Source organism: Molothrus aeneus, chromosome 21, assembly GCF_037042795.1.
Source record: "Molothrus aeneus isolate 106 chromosome 21, BPBGC_Maene_1.0, whole genome shotgun sequence".
Classification (NCBI taxonomy): domain Eukaryota; kingdom Metazoa; phylum Chordata; class Aves; order Passeriformes; family Icteridae; genus Molothrus; species Molothrus aeneus.
The window spans coordinates 5,426,289-5,443,902 of NC_089666.1; the positions used below are offsets into that span (position 1 = coordinate 5,426,289).

At 50.4% G+C, this 17,614-nt stretch overlaps 2 long non-coding RNA genes across 2 annotated transcripts; one reads left to right on the forward strand and one right to left on the reverse strand.

Moving 5' to 3' along the window:
• The first annotated feature begins 310 nt into the window (after positions 1-310).
• LOC136565452 (uncharacterized) lies at positions 311-9,023 on the forward strand. The gene is made up of 2 exons (XR_010784864.1): positions 311-572; positions 7,826-9,023. It is a non-coding gene; the product is annotated as an uncharacterized lncRNA (long non-coding RNA).
• LOC136565541 (uncharacterized) lies at positions 4,127-5,473 on the reverse strand. Its single transcript, XR_010784881.1, has 2 exons — positions 5,374-5,473; positions 4,127-4,329 (listed from the first exon to the last, which is right to left on the reverse strand). It is a non-coding gene; the product is annotated as an uncharacterized lncRNA (long non-coding RNA).
• Positions 9,024-17,614: the final 8,591 nt, after the last annotated feature.

The window sequence follows — 17,614 nt, forward strand, 5'->3', positions numbered from 1 at the left end:
GGCTCAGGGGCGGCGGGGAGGGGTGCGGTTGCCTAACTCTTTAAAAATAATAACTTTTAAAAATACCAGAACTCGCGCTGTTGTGTTTTGTCGGTATTTCTCGCGTTTCTACCAGAATTTTTCCAGCCTTTCGGCAGCTTCGCTCCTTTATCCCCGGCTCGGGTTTGCCGATGCTCGCGGGGGTTTCAGCCCCGGTTTGTCGCGGGAGGGCCCCGGGCCCCGCACCCCGCGGGCAGCCGGGAGGGGTCGGGGAGGGAAGGAGGGAGCGAGGGCGGCCGCTCTGCTCTGCCTTTCAGGTGGAAGGCAGCGCGCTGGGGCAGCGCTCCCCAGGGACGGGGGAAGCCGCCAGACACCCGAGGAAAGGGGGGAGAGCAAGGACAGACACCCCCGGAGCCCCCCAGGACCTGGCCGGGCCCCCTCCGAGCGGAGGTAGCGAGCGCTGGGCCAGAGGCGCTTTGAAGAGAGGAGCGAAGTGTAAATAGCCGGTGATTGATGTGCTGGCTTTGACTGCGGAGAAAGCACTATTTTAATTCAAGTGGCCAGGTCAGATGGTCACGGAAGAAGGTTGAAAGGTAGGATTTAATGAGATTAATATGGAGAGAGGGAGAAAACGCGCGTCGCCTTAAAACATTCCATAAAATAATGGGGTGAGGGCAGCGCGGTGCTCCGCGCTGGAGGTGCGCACCCATCCCGGGGAGCCCTCGCACCGAAGGGCACCGCAAAAAAAAACAAAAAACAAAAACAAAAACAAAAAAAAAAACAAAAACAAAAAAAAATCAAAAAAACAAAGCAAAACTTGTGTGGGTGCGTCAGGTCCCTGCTGGAAGCCATTCCGCCAGCTGCACTCCTGCCCTGCAGGTGGAACTGGGGAAGGGGGGGAATATTCCTGCTAATTACCGGTTTTCCCCTCCTCAATAAACTCTTTAATTGCAAATGGGAGCAGAGGCCTTTCAGATGCTACCGAGGAGCCGGCGTTCGAGGGAAGGGTGGAGGGGGGAGCGGGAGGCCAAATAAAATAAATCCGTTTGAAGGGAACCCGGAGCCACGTGTCGCCTAAAATGCCGAAGCGGTGCCTGTGAATTCCTGCCTCGAGGACGCCGTTCCACGGCGCGCCGGGCACCCCGAGGTTGGAAAAACAAGCTCTTCCCAGCCTCACCGGTGAAACAGGAGCTCGAGTGTTCCCAACTTATTGAAATATTTCTTCCAGCCATCCCGGACTCTCGCTGTCCCCGCGTCCCCCACACCGAGCCGCTCCCGGGACGGGCGGGTTTCGCTTTGAAAACGTCGTCCTGGGTTATTTCTCGCTGTTCTTGCAGAAAATCGGGTAGAGCCGCGGCCGGCCAGGGGAGGATGCCCCGCTCGCCGGGGAACGGAGGGCACGGAGGGCTCGGAGCACCGGGAGGGCACCGCGGCCGTGCCCCCCCTCAGCCCCAGCCCCGCACGACCCCGGCTTTTGTTTTCTCGCCAGATCCCCCCCATCTCCATCAGCCAGGCTCCCCCAGGAATCAGCTCCTGCGGGGAACAGCCCCGCTCCAGCGGAGCCGCTCTCGGGGATATTCGGGGAGAGGCAAAACGCTTTTGGGGAAGGTGCACGGCTGGGGTGGCTCAGGGGGTGCCACGGTTTGGGGGATGCTTCTGCAAACGAAGCCAGCGAGAAGCGATCGAAAGGCGCCTTGCTGGGGCTGCCCCGGTTGTCCTCGGCTCCCCGGCTCTGCCCGTGCGGCTTCCCCGGCTCCGGCCGCGTTCCTGCCGGGCCGAGGCGGCAGCGGCCGGGCTGGAGCGGGGAGCGGAGCTCCCGCAGCCTCCGGCGGGCACTGAGACGGGCGGCAAGGCCGGGATGCGGCTCTTTGCCTGCCCAGGAAAGGGGGGAAAAGGGGAGAAACCCCCCCCTAAAATAAAAAATTATAAAAGGGTGAAAAAGGTGGGAAAAAAAAAAAAAAAAAAAGAGAGAGAGAACGAATTTGGAAGGGCCGGTGCCGGAGTGTGCTGGCCGTGGGCTGCGGTGCGTGTGGGGAAGGACACGCTGCCATCCCCGACACGAGTGGGATCCCTTCCCGCAGCGGTTCTGCCCCCGGGAACGGGCCGGGTTTGCCCCGCTCGCTGTCAGCCCCAGCGGCTCGGGGCTGCTGCCGAGGGCACGGCCCGGGCGCTCGGGGCTCAGCGCGTCCAGGACGCGCTCCTGCTCCCACCGGGGCTCCACGGGGCCGCTTCTGAGCCCCCCCGTGGAAGGAGAGGCGTCCTGGGGCTCCCCAAAGCCCCGCAGCGAGGTGCGCGGCCGGGCAGGGAGAGCCTCGCAGCCCCCCCGGAATCCCCGAAGCGCCCCCCGGGTCCCGGCGGGCGAGCATCCCGCGGTGGGCACCGGCTTCTCCAGCCTGCACCTGTTTGAGTGCGTGGCTCTTCCACGGGGAACGGCAAACTAAATGCCCGTGCAGGAGGAAGGGAGAGGCGCCAGGAAGGTTCTGGGCGCTGCCGGGTCAAGCAGGGCGGCTGCCAAGGCGCAGGGAGCCGGGGCCCTGCCCGGCCTGGAGCCGCTCCGTGCTCCGCCGCTTCCCCAGGAACTCTGCCCACGGCCACCCTGGGGATGGCTGGAGGGGAAAACCACTCCAGCGGAGGCGGCCGATTTTCCACCGAGAGTTAATAACCATCTCCTGCAGGGAAAGAAGCGGCCAAGACCCTCTGTGCGGCACACGCTGCCAGGGGACCCGCGGGGCTGCATGGCCGGGCCGAGGGGCGTCTGGGGGGTCTGGGGGCACAGGGGAGCGGGTGGTCCCGAAATGAGCCTGCTTGGGGTTGATCCCCTCCGTGCTCGCCCCTTTTTGCGCCTCCACCCTGGTCTCTAACAGAGATTTCAGCGCGGCGTGGGGCGGGGAGGGTCCCCGCAGCTCTGGGGAGGGGGCGCTGGAGCGGCAGGGATTTACGGGTGGGTTCCTTGGCACCTCCAGGACAGCCCAGGTGTTCCCAGGTGTTCTACAGGGCGGGTTTGGGAAACACGCTCCAGGGTGAAGCGCTGCGTGGCAACTTCGCCCGGCCCCGCTCCCCGCGTGGGACCCCGGGCTAGGGTGGGCACCCACGGGGGCACGGCAGGAGGCGCGGGGGGCTCTGCGAGCTGTTTTGCACAAGCGTTTTCAAGCAGTAAAGAAGATTAAAACGCTCGAGCCCGTCCAGCTCGCCCGGGCGCTGCCGCACGCCCCGAGTCACCCCTTCCCTGGGAGGATTTTCGCATCAATCACTCCTTGTTCCTGCGCGCGGCATTCAACCGGGAATTCATATTCCGAACTGCGCAAGAACCCGGTGGCACAGGACGGGGCTGCGCTCCGCAGGGGTCGCGGATCAAGGCGCTGAGAATGTCACACGCTTCCCTGGGGATTTTCCCCGCTAATCTGCCGCTAATGAGCGGCGGGAGCGCACCCAGGGCGGGATGAGGAGCTGCTGCCTCGCACCCACGCCGCTGCTCGCATCCCTCCTGCCGAGCCTTTCCGACACCTCCCGAGCCCCGGTCCCTGCGAGCAGCCGGCACAAGGGGGCGGTTAAGGACAGCCGGGAGCCCCGGGGACAACGGGGACAAGGCGGGGAGCCCCCGCCGAGCATCCCGGGCCAGGCGGCGGGGACAGCTCGCCTTGCCAGCAGCGGCTCTGGGAGAGGCAAAAAAAACCCCATAAAAATAACAAAAAATAAACTCTGCAAAGGTGGATGCGCCCCCTCCCCGCTCCGAGGAGGTGGCGAGGCACCAAGCCGGGTCCTCCCCCCCGAGTCGGGGCCACCCGGAGCCTCAGGGGTGGCTCAGGTGATGGAGCTCAGGGCGGGTGTCACATCCTGCACCCGCCAGAGCCTTTCCTGAAGTGACCTATTTACACTCTCATTGGTTTAAATTAATTTTTTTTTTTTTTTTTACCCGAAAACCTTTGAGAAGCGGCGGAACAAGCGCCAGTGAGAAAGGGAGAAATGGATGCGTTTTGTACAGGGAGGGGAAAAAAAAAAAATGAAATTAAGTCGGTCTTGTTGGTCCCCTCAGCGATGAAATACAGAGGGGAAGATTAATACTGCAGCATAACCTGTGCCTGCATTCACTGTCCTGCACCTCTTCCCTGATATTCCAGCTGCACTGAAACCCGTCTGTGCATCAAAATGAGGCGATCAGACTATTTTTTTTTTTATTGTTATTTCTAGAAGAAAACACTGGCTCCTCTGGCCATGAAAAAACACCGTGTCAATTGCCATTTCAGATTTTTCAAAAAACATGTTCAGCTCTAAGAATTCCTCCGAATTCGTTACACTCCGCCGCGCGAGGCTGCTCCTTGCTGGTCCCGGCGAAGGTAAAAAATTCACGTCCTAAAATAAGAAGTCGTAAAAAAAAAAAAAAAAAAAAAAAAAAGGGAAAAGAAAAAGAAAAGCACCATTTACATTTGAATATCTAACTTGAACATGATTATAATTACAATCGTCAGACATCGAGCAGTGTTGTCTCCCATGAACAGACAGTTTTGAGGATGTAAACACAATTTTAATCGTGACGGTCTCTGGGAATGAAGGGAAATTAAGGACTTTTATAGCAATTTTTTTTCGACGTTTGATCAAAATATTTTTGCCCGGAGATTGCTTGCCAAATGAAAGCAGAATGGAAACGATGTGCGCTGTAATTCAGCAGAGTTTTGTCACGGGTAGAGCCCAAGCCCCCGGTCTGTGGTCTCTCCTTTCCCCGGGGCATTTTGGGGAGCGGCGAGTGGCCCTGGCCGACAGGTACCGCTGGGGCAATTTTCGATCAAGCATTTTTCAGCCGAAACGCCCAATTCTGAAGCCACTACAACGACCTGAGCCGCCTTTTCCCTCGGAACTGGCAGAACTGCCCCCGATTTGAGGCTGGCAGGGAGATGCAGCCGCTGGCGGGGCCGGGGCGCGTTCCCCTCCCGCAGCCCCGGATTTGGGGTTCCCCTGCCCGGGGCACCCCCTGGTGCTGATCAGCCCCGAGCCAGGCCCGCAACCCCGCAGGGCTCCGGCCAAGGGAGGGGGATTTGCGTTAATTAAATATGGTGGGGGTGGCGATTTGAACCCCAAATCTCCATTTGCTCCCACATTCGGAGCTTCCTGCGCTCGTCCCCGCGGAGCAGCGCCCGCTCTGGGGGTGCCCCCAAGCCCTGGGGACCCCGATGGAGCCCTCGGGGGGTGTCCCCTCAGTGTCCCCTCCTTCCTCTGCCCCTGGGGGTGCGGCACTGCAGCTCAGCCCCTAAAACGCAGCGAAATTCCCCAGGGGGACGCCCAAGGAGGCGCCCGGGTGTCCCCGCGGGGTCCGCGCCTCGTTCACTTGCGCTGCCCCCTCTAAGGACGGCTGCGGCGGGGCCGGCTGGCTAATTATTAGCTATTAATTGAGTTCAAGACCTTTTCCGGCGTTGGGAAATGAGGAGCCCGAGCAGCGATCCCGAGGAAGGGGCTGAGCACAGCCCAGAGCCGCGGCCGCGCCGTCCGGGCCTGCCCCAGAGCCCCAGGGGCGGGGGAAAGGAAGGGGTGGGGGGTGGGGGGAGAAAAAGGGGCGACAAAAATTCATGAGGTGAAAATTACAGAAACTTCAGAGGCAGGGATTGATTTCCGAGACACCTCGGGGAGAGGGGGGAGAGGGGCGATGTCCGACGGGGCGGGCCGGGGGCTGCGCTGGGGTCCCCGGGCAAGGTGAGGAGCGGGGCCCGGGGTCCCCCCGGAGCCCCAGCGAGCTCCTGCCGATGCCGCTTTCTTATCTTTGCACGCTTCCACCTTCCAATTAAACTTCCCCAAATTGCCAAAAGGCTGATTTGCATGCAAGGGACCCCGCTCAAAGATGCTAACTTATTGTCTCCTCCCAGAACTTAACATTTCTCTCTTCAGTTCTCACTTGAAAGAAGTTTTAGAACAGTATTCAAAGACTGTCCAAACGAACAAAACCTTCCCCTTCGCTCGGGAGAGAAATCCGGTGTATTCAATACCAGGGCATATTCTCAGAAGTTTGCAGATTTGGGTTTAAAGGCGGTATTGTTCGTGCCTTTTTCCTGAAACTTCTTTATTTTGTTTTTTTTTTTTTTTTTCTCCCTCAGACCACGGCTCACATGCCTGCAAAGGATTATTAAAATAAAACATCATAGAGCATTTTTCCTCCTTTTTTCCCCCTCCTTCTTTACTGTTTAGAATTACTTTTCTGGAGGAGCTTTCCAAGCATCCCCCCCAACCCCGCAAGTCATAATTAAGAACACTTTATTTTTTTTTCCCCCCCTAACAAACAGGAAAAAGACTCAAACCCTTCTCCGAATGTTCCTTTTTCTTTAAACACCAACAGCGTTCTAAAATCGGAAACATTTATCTGTTCCCAGAACACCTGAAAACATTCTCGGGGCTGGACAGACGCTGTTCTTCTACAGCTGAACAAATGAAAGCGGCGAGATTTTGATGCCAGAAGCATCTGTGAGAGCAGAAAATAAACGCAAACCTAAATTCTTATTGGGTTTGGGGGGGAAAAAAAAAAAAAACCAAACCAAAAACCTGTTTACAAGGCGCCGGGATCTCTGCGTTCAGACACCCCATACAGCGAGTTTTCTTTTTAGGATTAAAAGATGATGATCCAATGGGCTGAGGATGTAAAACTCCTTTGGGGAACGCGATAAACTGCAAAAAGCCAGTGGCAACTCATTCCTGATTAACTCCTTTTTTATAAAGGGGCGGAATGGAAGCGAACAGGGACCCCGACGGGACACGAACATATTTTATTCATTTAATACAAAGCAGCTCCTTAAAAAAAAAAAAAATCTTTAAAAAGCCGGTTCAGAGCATAACTCACGGGCCAGGGGGGGGGAAAGCAAAAAAAAAAAAAAACCCTGATGGGGTGTGAGGTGATGTCGCCGTCATCCCTCGCTCCTCCCGGGGGAACGCGGCGGGCACGGGCGGGATGCGGGACCAACCCGGCCCCCCGGGACCCCCCGATGCTGGGGGACCCCCCTGGCTCTCCCCGCTGACCTGAAGGGCGGAATCAACGCAATGGTGTAAGGGCAGAGAGCACAAAGAGCTGCTGTGCTCGGCTCTGCGGATCATCAGCGGAGATGGGGAAGTATTTACGGGGCTCTCTCGGAGCGACTGGGTCCATCAGCAGCGAAAAAGAAATCATATTTTTAACCGCAGGGAAGCAAGAGTTCATGTAGATTTACAAACGAGGGGAAAGTAACTGTAAGAACATGTGTTAAAAAGGCGGCAGAAAGAATTCCATCGATTTCCATGAGAGGTGGATCGCGTCCAGGAAGAATGAGTCAACTTCATTCCTCGGGCAGAGCCGGCCAAGCTGAGAGAATTACACCAGAAATGCCTCGGGATCACCTCGTGTCCCCCTCTTCGAGCGCTGCTGTCCCACTGAGAACCTCTTCAGCGTGGTTATGGCTGAGAAAACGAGCTGGGAAATCTTCTAAAAACGGCTTTTAATCCCCCGGAAAATAATAATAATGTTTTGGGAGATAGATTCTGCTGTGCTGAAAAGCCTCTCACACACCGACAGCATCCATGGCAGGACAGGGCAGCTCAGAGCTCGGGGGAAGGTGAAAGGCAAAATTTGCACATCCCAGGGATCCATCTATCTGTCCTGGCTGCTAAACCCTCCTTCTCCTCTCCCCACAATTTCGGTGTTGAACCCTGCAAGGTTTTGGGTTTATTTGCGCAGAAGGGGTAAAAATTCTTGCAAAATTTCCTCCCCACTCCCTTCTCCCAGGGCAGGGGGGACTCTGCTCACCCCCCAGGAATGAGCAGAAGGATGAATGGAGAGAGAAACCTTTCTCCACTCACAAATGCACATTTATTGTGTCTTTTTTATTTTTTTTTACAGGTGGAAGAACAAACCACTCGTTCCTTCCAGAGATGTGAGACAGCAATGGGCAAACACTGTCAGAATTCGGCTCTTTGCATTCGGACACCCCAAGTTTCACACAGACCCCTCCCCATTCTTCACTAACACAAAAATAACACTTGGAACATCTAGCAGGGAGCTCATCAGGCTTCTCCACCTTGCTGGTGGCTTTTTAGCCCAGAAATCGTCCAAATGAGAGCTTGTGGATGCCAGAATTTTGCTGTGAGGCGCAGCCCGTGATAAGCTCATCAGTGAATAGTTAAAAAAAACCAAGCTCCAGAAGTGTGGTTAGAAAATGAAATGCAAATATATACAAAATAGCCAATGGTTCCTGTGGATAGAAATGCCTGCCTACCTCATGAGTGCTATTTTCCAGCCAGCTTTCCAAGCAGAGCAGCCCTTGCACTCCTGTATCTACAATTGTGCCATTTATAAGCCAGGAGCCCACCTCGCCCAGGCCCTGGCTCCTGCAGTGACTCATGTTCCACTGGCTTATTCCTGGGAAGATCTGTGCTAAAACACAGCAGAGAGCAGAATTTTGGGGAAGGAACGGCCCAGCTGGGAAAGCACCAAACACTCTCACTATTCCCTGTCAGAAACCCTGAAAACATTGCTTTACATCCTGTGTGAGAAGTGGCATTAAAACAAAACATTGCACTGACACCTGAGCCAAACGACAATCCTGGCTCAGAATTATTCATCAGAATCGTTCTGGCTCAGGCTGGGGATGCTCCATCCCCAAGGCCAGGCTGGATGGAGCTCTGAGCAGCCTGGAATGGTGGAAGGTGTCCCTGCCCCTTGGGATGAGCTTTAAGGACCCTTCCAACCCAAACCGTGCTGGAATCTTGTCATTTCCAAGGAAATGAAGCTTCTGAATGAAGGATGAAGGGATTTATAAAAAAGCAGCACAGCAAGCTACAGACTTGAAGGCAATTGGATAAGAAACTTGTTTTATCAGGCCTTCCCTTTAAAATCCTTTTAAATCCATTTTCTCTGCCCAAGTTGGCCACTCTGCTGCTGGAAAAGCAACTTCCAGCCTCCCTGGTGGAAGAATACGGGAGTAAAACACATCACAGGTGTAAGCAGGTGGTTTTTATCCTTTCTGCAGCAACAAAGCTGTGCAGGATGCTTGGGAAGAGCTCCTGCAAAAACAGCAAAAAAAAAAAAACCCCAAAAACAGCAGAGAGAGAGGCCAGGCAGGCACAAACTCAACCCCAGACCTCCTCCTGTTCTCATTTTGCTCCTTCCAGTGCCCTGACACACATCAGGAGCTGTTTCACTGCCACTCAGCTGTGGTTTTTCTCCCTTGGTAGGGATGAGATGGGGAAATGGTTTCATTTCTCTGAATTATAAAGTTAAATAGAGTGAACTGAGAAGCTCTGTGAGAAATAATGGAGCGAGATCATCCATACAGTGGCTTAAATACCCTCAGGGAACTTCTCTGTGTGACCTGGAGCCCCCCTGGCAGTCACACCCTCAGCACAGGGGCTGTCACTGCTGTCACCCTGTTCCAGGGGTGCCCTCAGTCACCCCCCATGTCACAGATTTTATGAAAAATCCTTTTGGGATTTTTCCTCCTGAGAAGCCTCAGAGGAAAAGAAAAACAATAATTATCTGCTGCTGTGGAATGCAACAGGTGAATCTGTGATTGGTCTCGTGTGGTTATTTCTAATTAATGGCCAATCACAGTCAGCTGGCTCAGACTCTGGTCAGTCACAAGATTTTATTATCTTTTTCCTTTCCCCTTTCCTTTCCTTTCCTTTCCTTTCCTTTCCTTTCCTTTCCTTTCCTTTCCTTTCCTTTCCTTTCCTTTCCTTTCCTTTCCTTTCCTTTCCTTTCCTTTCCTTTCCCTTTCCCTTTCCCTTTCCTTCCTTCTGATAAAAACCTTTCTTCTATTTTTTAGCATAGTGTTAATCTATAATTTTCTTTCAATCTAATATATGTCATAAAATAATAAATCAGCCTTCTGAAACATGGAGTCAAGGTTCCCATCTCTTCCCTTGTCCTGTGAACGCCCCCACACCCCCACACTCCCCATTTCCCACCCATTTTCTTGCCCAGCCCCACCCCAGATTTCCCACACCAATCTCTGGTCTCCTCATCCCATAAACCCACAATAAATTCCTCAACAATTCCGAAAATAATTCCACAATAGATTCCTCAACAAATGGCTCAAATAAGAGGAGCACTCAGCACCTGCCCATCCGCAGAGCCCCACACTGGTTTGGCTTGGAAGGGACCTTAAATCCCAACCCATCCCAGCCCTGCCATGGCCAGGGACACCTCCCACCACCCCAGGTGGCTCCAAACCCTCACCTTGGACACCTCAGATGCTCAGGGGGACTTTAAGCAACAGCACTGCTTCATATGGGAACATATTTTCTCTAAAATTATCACTAAAACCTTTAATTCCTCTCTTAAGCAGCCCAGAATGTGGATTTGATAACTGTGTTATCAGTTACAGATAACAAAGACGTTTGGAAGGGAAGTTGAGTCATAATCAGTGATTTTGTCACAAAGCTCAGCAGAGGGAACCATCCAGGCAGTGAAACCTTTAATTCTGAAGTGTGCCAGGCACTAAAAATGGGCTGGGAGGGCACAGCAAGGGTTAAAGAATGACTGGGAAACAGTAAAATGGAAAAAATTCAAATTTTCAGCAAGGGCATAAGCTGCCACTGTCCCCAGATTAATTTTTAACCAGTTAAGAGCTGCGGCACTGCCCAATAACCACCTCACCCTTGAATTTTTTAATGGATGGACCTGGTTATCACCACCACCTCCACCAGGAAAGGGAGAACCATCACTTCAAAGAAAGACACCCCAAATTCTGCTTTTTACTATGAATTAATAGAAATCAAGATGTGTTGGCAGCATTGTCATTCACCAAACGAACAAATTTAATATTTCGCCCTCCCGTTAAACACAAACTGATATGAAATTGTTGATTTTATCACTCAGGTTGTTGGAAAGGCCCCAATTTCTCCATTTAGCCATTTTCTCACTGCTCCTCCAAGCAGACATTCCACAAGGAACTTCTGGATGCTTCTATAGTAATAAAATCTAGCATTTAAAAAAAATAATATAAAATAATAAAAAAATAGAAAAATAAATATAATAAAACTCCAAAATTTATCATACATCTGGTACAGATCTCTGGGAAATACAACCTTAGGTTTACAAACTGTCCCAAAGCCACAGAAGTAAGAGATGATCTATTGAAGAATAACCAAAACCCAGCTCATGTCACCCAAGAACAGAATCACAACTCACTAAATCATCCAGTGGATAAATCCAGTATTTTTTTGTCATTCATTCAAGTGGCTGCATTTTAGCAAGGGGAAAAAAAAAATCTCAATAAAAGGATTTTATTCTGGTAGGATGAGAAAAATGCTAAACATGTTTTTATGGGAGAAACAGAGATAGAGCACTGGCTTGAACACTGAAAATCTCTCATGCCCTGATCTATAAATAAAACTGGTTGGGCTTTTCTTTTGTACTAAATTTAAAGGAAAGCCTTTTCCATGGAGGGTTTTCTTTAAAGCAAACTCTGCCCCAGAAGGACTTTAAGGATGGTGTTTCCAGCGAGCAGCATGAATGAATTAAACAATAAATGCAGGCCCAGAGCAGCTGGGCGTTTCTTTAGCAGGAGCAGAGGAATGTGCAGCTCAAACACTGCTGGCTTCTCCAGAAAGGACAATTCCTGATGTTTCTCACCCAGTTTTCCTCCACCCTGTTCTCCAGGACCTTGCTCAGGTGCCGTTTCTCCTCCAGCACCGTAAAAAGCTCCCAGGTTGGTGCCTGTGGCCGTCAAGCAGAAATTCCGAATTTTGTTGCACGCACAATTTGAAATGATTCAGTTTCTCTGTGGTGGGAACCCAGGGCACAGGGAATATTTCTGTGTGTCTGCTCCGAGGGGTCCTGACCCCCAGAGAAGCACTGGCTTTGACCCTCAGCCATGGAGAAAGTTTCCAGGAATTCATTCAGGATGGGCTGGAAGACACAAAAGTGTGAAATAGATTAGAGAGAGCAGTGTAGGATGTCGCTTGGGTGAGAAATGTAGGGTTTGGGATAGTTAGTATCCCAAATGTATAGGTTTTAGTATTTTTACTATCCCATATTTATAGGTTTTAGTATTTTTAGAATTTTGTTGTAGATGGGAACAAGATGGAGGGCATAGGGTGTTGTCCTGAGCTCCTTCTTCCTCTTTCTTCTTCCTTCTTCCTTGTTCTTGTTCTTCTTGTTCTTGTTCTTGTTCTTGTTCTTGTTCTTGTTCTTGTTCTTCTTCTTCTTCTTCTTCTTCTTCTTCTTCTTCTTCTTCTTCTTCTTCTTCTTCTTCCTCCTCCTCCTCCTTCTTTCTATTCTTCTTTCTTCCTCCTCCTTCTTCTTCCTCCTTCTTCCTCCTTCTTCTTCCTTCTTCCTTGTTCTTGTTCTTGTTCTTGTTCTTGTTCTTGTTCTTGTTCTTGTTCTTCCTGTTCTTCTTGTTCTTCTTGTTCCTCTTCTTGTTCCTCTTTGTTCCTCTTCTTCTTCTTCTTCTTCTTCTTCTTCTTCTTCTTCTTCTTCTTCTTCTTCTTCTTCTTCTTCTTCTTCTTCCTCTTCCTCTTCCTCTCCTCTTCCTGCACCCCAAACCACCTAAAGATCTCAGAGAGGATGGGGAGCGCCCAGCTCAGGGAGGAGTCCACAGGCAGAAAACTTCCCCTGAAAAGTTCAAGAAAAAGAAAAAGATCAAGAAAAAAATCAAAGGAAATATGAAGGAAACAAATCCTCTCACTGTCCAGGGCAGCACCACCCGTGGCTGTTGCTCCTTTGTCCATGCAGGGAATTTCTCCACGGATTTGTCAGGAGAGAAAAATCCTGCCCAAGAGACCTGGGAGAGTGGAAGCAGTCCCTGCCCACGGCAGGGGGGTGGAATGAGGGGGTTTTAAGCTCCTTTCCCCCCCAAACCATTCCACAATTCCATGATTCTTCCAGTCCCTGACTGACTGGAGAGGTCCCCGCTGGGTGTCCTGAGAAACTGAGATTTACTCCACAGCAGAGAGACAGAACCCCACATGCTGGAACGGCTCACTGGGACTAAAGGCAGACAATAAATGGATTTTAGCTGAGCTGCCAATGATCCCAGAAGCTCATCCTGGCTCACTCAAATCACAGCTCCTCCTCCTCCTCTGTGTGCTTGTGAGGAATTGGGAAAGGGATTTGTGGCAGCTTTGGGGGCTCTGGGACAGCTGAGTTAACAGTTATGGATCCCAAAGGGTCTTTATTTCATACTCATTAATGCTCATTACGTTTCCAATGCTCAGAATGTTCCGCGAGCACAAAGGCTGAACTTCCTCCTACCTACCCTGGAAATAAATAAACAAACCCTCAGGTCATTCAGCTTGCTGGGGTTTGTATTTCCAGGAGAGAGCAGGAACACTGAAAAGAAATTTTAAAAAACCAAAAAAAAAACCCCAAAACAACAAAACCAAGCATTTCCCAGCAAATTCTGATGTATAGGATGTGACATAATGGTGCAAAAACTTTTGGGAAAAACCCCAGGGGTTTTAAATTGCTGTGCTGGGAGCTCACCTGGGGCTCAGCTGATGCCTTTTGGGGCTACCTAAAAACAGAGGCCAGACAAATTAGAGAGAATAAAAAGTGTATGTGTTATATTTATTGAAGGGCCTTCAGGTACATTTAGGGCAGACAGAGCCCCCCCAAAAATGGACCACGAGTCACAGTTTTTTATATTTTTATAAGTTTCGTCCATTTGCACATTTGGGTTCAATCTTCCAATTGCAGCTTCAGGTAATGAAGGAATTTACCCCAAATTTGCTGCCCCCAAACTAATTTTTATTTACTTTTTTGGTCCTGAGGCAGTGAGGTGTCCTTGATTGCCAGGCCTGGAGAGGAATTGTTGTGCCTGCCCAAAATGGGGAAGGAGCAGCTCCCACTGTCCATGGAGTTTAGGGTTCTAGATTAAAGAACTGCAGGATTGCAAATACATGGAAAATAGAAAATCTAAAATCCTGAGGCATTTTAGATTTTCTATTTTCCACGTATTTGTAATCAGGTTCACCCTTCACAGAGGGATTTGGGGGTTGGCTCCTTCATTGAGAGGCCACGGGGAGCTGTGGGCTGGGAAGGGGCAGAAGAAGAGGGGGAGGAATTGAAGATGAAACTCTCTTAAACAAAGCTCCTTATTCTGAGGGCTGCACCCCTGCAAGGTGCTCCTCAGCAGAGGGCAGAAGGGCTTTTTCCACCAGAAAAAAACCCTCTTTTTTTAGGTAACCACAGTGTCCTTAACAAACTTAATTTGCTTTATTTCCAGGCCGTGGTGCAGGGGAGCTGCCCCTGCCCTGGTTTGGGTTTGGAGCATCTCCCCTGGGCACTTCCAGCATTTTCAGACCCCATGGGCCACCTCCAGCAGGAATTTCCCCATGGAAAGGGTGCTCAGGCCTTGGCAGGGGCTGCCCAGGGAGGTTTGGAGCGCCCATCCCTGGAGGTGTCCCAGGAATTCCTGGATGTGGCACTCAGAGCTCTGGGCTGGGGACTGGCCAAAGGTTGGACTTGGAGAGCTTTTCCACCTTTGAATGATTTGGTCAATCTTTAATTCCATGATTTGTGACAAGAAGTGCGGGGTTTGATGCAGATTTTTTTATCCCGTGCTCCTCCTTGCACTTCCTTTCTTCTCCTCTTCCCTCTAATGAAATCTTTCCATATTATTAATGGCCAGGGTGGATCTCCAGAGTGTGCTCCTTCCAGGATTTTCTTGTTTGCTGTAGTCTTCACATTTTTCCACTTCATTTCCTATTTTCCTGCCCTAAACCCCACTGCCAAAAACAATCCCCGAAGCAGGCTGTGCTAGTGGAAGAGAAAACCCCAATTTTTGAGAGCGGACATTTGACCCAAACTCTTTGTAATCAGCTGCAATTCACCCCTCAAATGTGAGCCACGTCCAGCAGTGCCTGACAGCTCCTCCAGGTGAGTTTTTACCTCAGCAGAAGCGTTTCAGTCACTGAAACGGGGAACACTGGGTCATGGAATTTATGTGGAATTAGTAATCCAAGGGCATTCAGCCAAAATTACAAAGATTGGATTTACCACGGGCTGTTCCATCAGCTTCCTTTAGGAACTGAATGATTAGGAATGAAATTAATGGAATGGAATTTAGGAATGCCATTAATGGAATTGATTTATGCCTTGATAAGATAAATGTCATCACCAAGGGAGGGACAGACACCCAAGAAAAAGCTCCTCATCCTGGATGGGAATGTTTGAAACCAGAGTGGCTCTGAAATCCCCTGTGGAAAGAATTATTTGGATTTCACGTAATCCCTCAGCAGAAAAATTGGAACCATCACAGACTCCACTGACCCTGGAGCTCAAGTGCAGGATGGTGCCAGTTGGAATGGATCTGGAGCTGGGGAATTCCTCGGGACATGAGAGGAGAAAAAAAACCAAAAAACCTGATGTAATTTCATGGGTTATTGTTGGTTTTAATCACTTCTGAGGCTTCTGAAGGAACAACCTCGCACACATTCAGCTGCTCCTGGCACCTCCTGGTAAACACAAACTGGGATTAAAACCCTCTGGAGGGGGTCAGGCTGATGGAGCTGCTGGTAAATTACTGTGATGGTGAGACTGGAGATCCCAAATTTATAGGTTTTAGTATTTTTAGTATCCCATGTTTATAGGTTTTAGTATTTTTAGTATCCCATGTTTATAGGTTTTAGTATTTTTAGAATTCTGTTGTAGATGGGAACAAGATGGAGGGCATAGGGTGTTGTCCTGAGCTCCTTCTTCCTCCTTCTTTTTCCATCTTCTTCTTCCTCCTTCTTCCCCACTCTTCCTCCTTCTTCTTCCTTCTTCTTCTTCTTCTTCCTCCTTCTTCCTTCTTCTTCTTCTTCCTTCTTCTCCCTTTCTCTTCCTCCTTCTCCTCCTTCCTTCTTTCTTCTTTTGGGGGTCTGGCACTGGCAGTTAGGGCTGAGTTAATTCTGTTCACTGCTGGGATCTTTGACCACATTGATTTTCACTTTTAAATGTCCTCAGTAATATTTTGTTTGTTCACTTCTTCCAACTTTCAGGTACAACCGTCTCATAACAAAAAATCATCTCAGTCTGAAAGTGGATTTCATCTTTTCTGCAGTGTTTCAGCACCATCAATTCTACTGAAGAAGAGAAAAGGAATTTAATTTAATTTTTCATTTTCAACTTTTTATTTTTCATTAAATTAAATTAATTTTTTTAAAATTTAATTTTAAAAAGAATTTAATTTTCTTCCATAAAGAAAGAATCAAATCAGAAGCCCAGTCCCAAAAGCTTTTATTTCCAGTAAAAGGAGATGATAGAAGCTCAGCAGCTCCTGTGCAGGTGAATTCTGTCTCTCTCCCTTATCTGAATCAGGGTTTAAAGTTTTTGGTTTAGTCGCAGATGTTAGATGGGATGAACCCAGATGTTGGTGGCTTCCCTGGAAAGGCTGTGATGGGTCTGGAAATGTGAATTCTGAGCCTTCAAGCTGGAGGTCACCCAGGTATCCTGGGTGTGCAGGGATCCATCTCTCCCCTCCTGAAGGAACGATGACCTCAGCAGTGAAACCCACAGCTCTGCATCCCCCCACTGAAGGCAGCAGCAGAGCTGGGATCAGCATCTGGGCTGTTGCCTTGGATACCTCCAAAATCCATGATCTCTCCCTCTGAGGGGATGTGCTTCCAGGAAATCCATATTATTTTGGCTGGAAGTCCTTCAGAGGGTGTCACCAGCCCACCAGCACAGCTCCCCTGCTGCGCTGTGCTGAAAATCCTGGTTTTTTCCAAAGAAATCTGGGAATGAAACAGCTTTGGCAGGGCCTGTGTTTCCACTTGGATCTGTCAGGGGAGCACAGAATCCGAGGGGCTGAGCCTTTCCACATCTCCTCTGCATTCCAGGGGCTCCTGGGGTGGGGCAGGCTCTGACACCAGCAGGGCCACACTGATCTGAGCTGGCTGGGGAACCCCAGCAGGAGAAATTCCCAACAGCACCGAGCTGCCCTCTCTGCTCTCAGGCAGGGATTCCTGGGAAAAGCAGCAGGAAATTCCCAGAGGCTGCAGGAGCACTGAGGGACAGGGGACGGGGATGGATGGACTGAGCTGGGGTGGGGAGGCTGGGATGTTACTCAGAGCCACTGAGGGCACTTCATCCTCCCAGTTCCCTTCATTTCATCCTCCCAGTTCCCTTCATTTCATCCTCCCAGTTCCTTCATTTCATCCTCCCAGTTCCTTCATTCTCCCAGTTCCTTCATTTCATCCTCCCAATTTTCTTCATTTAATCCTCCCAGTTCCTTCACTTCATCTTCCCAGTTCCCTTCCATTCATTTTACCAATTTCGTTCACTTCATCCTCCCAATTTCCTTTATTTCATTCCCCCCGTTCCCATCATTTCATCCTCCCAATTTTCTTCCCTTCATCCTCCCAGTTCCTTCCCTTCATCCTCCCAATTCCTTCCCTTTATCCTCCCAGTTCCCTTCCCTTCATCCTCCCAATTCCTTTCCTTCATCCTCCAAGTTCTTTCATTTTAACCTCCCAGTTCCCTTCCCTTCATCCTCCCAATTCCTACATTTTATCCTCCCAATTTCCTTCATTTTGTCCCCCCCAGTTCCTTAATTTCATCCTCCCAGTTCCTTCCCTTCATTCTCCCAGTCCCGTTCCCTTCATCCTCCCATTTTTCTTCCCTTCATCCTCCCATTTTTCTTCCCTTCATCCTCCCATTTTTCTTCCCTTCATCCTCCCAGTTCCTTCCCTTCATTCTCCCAGT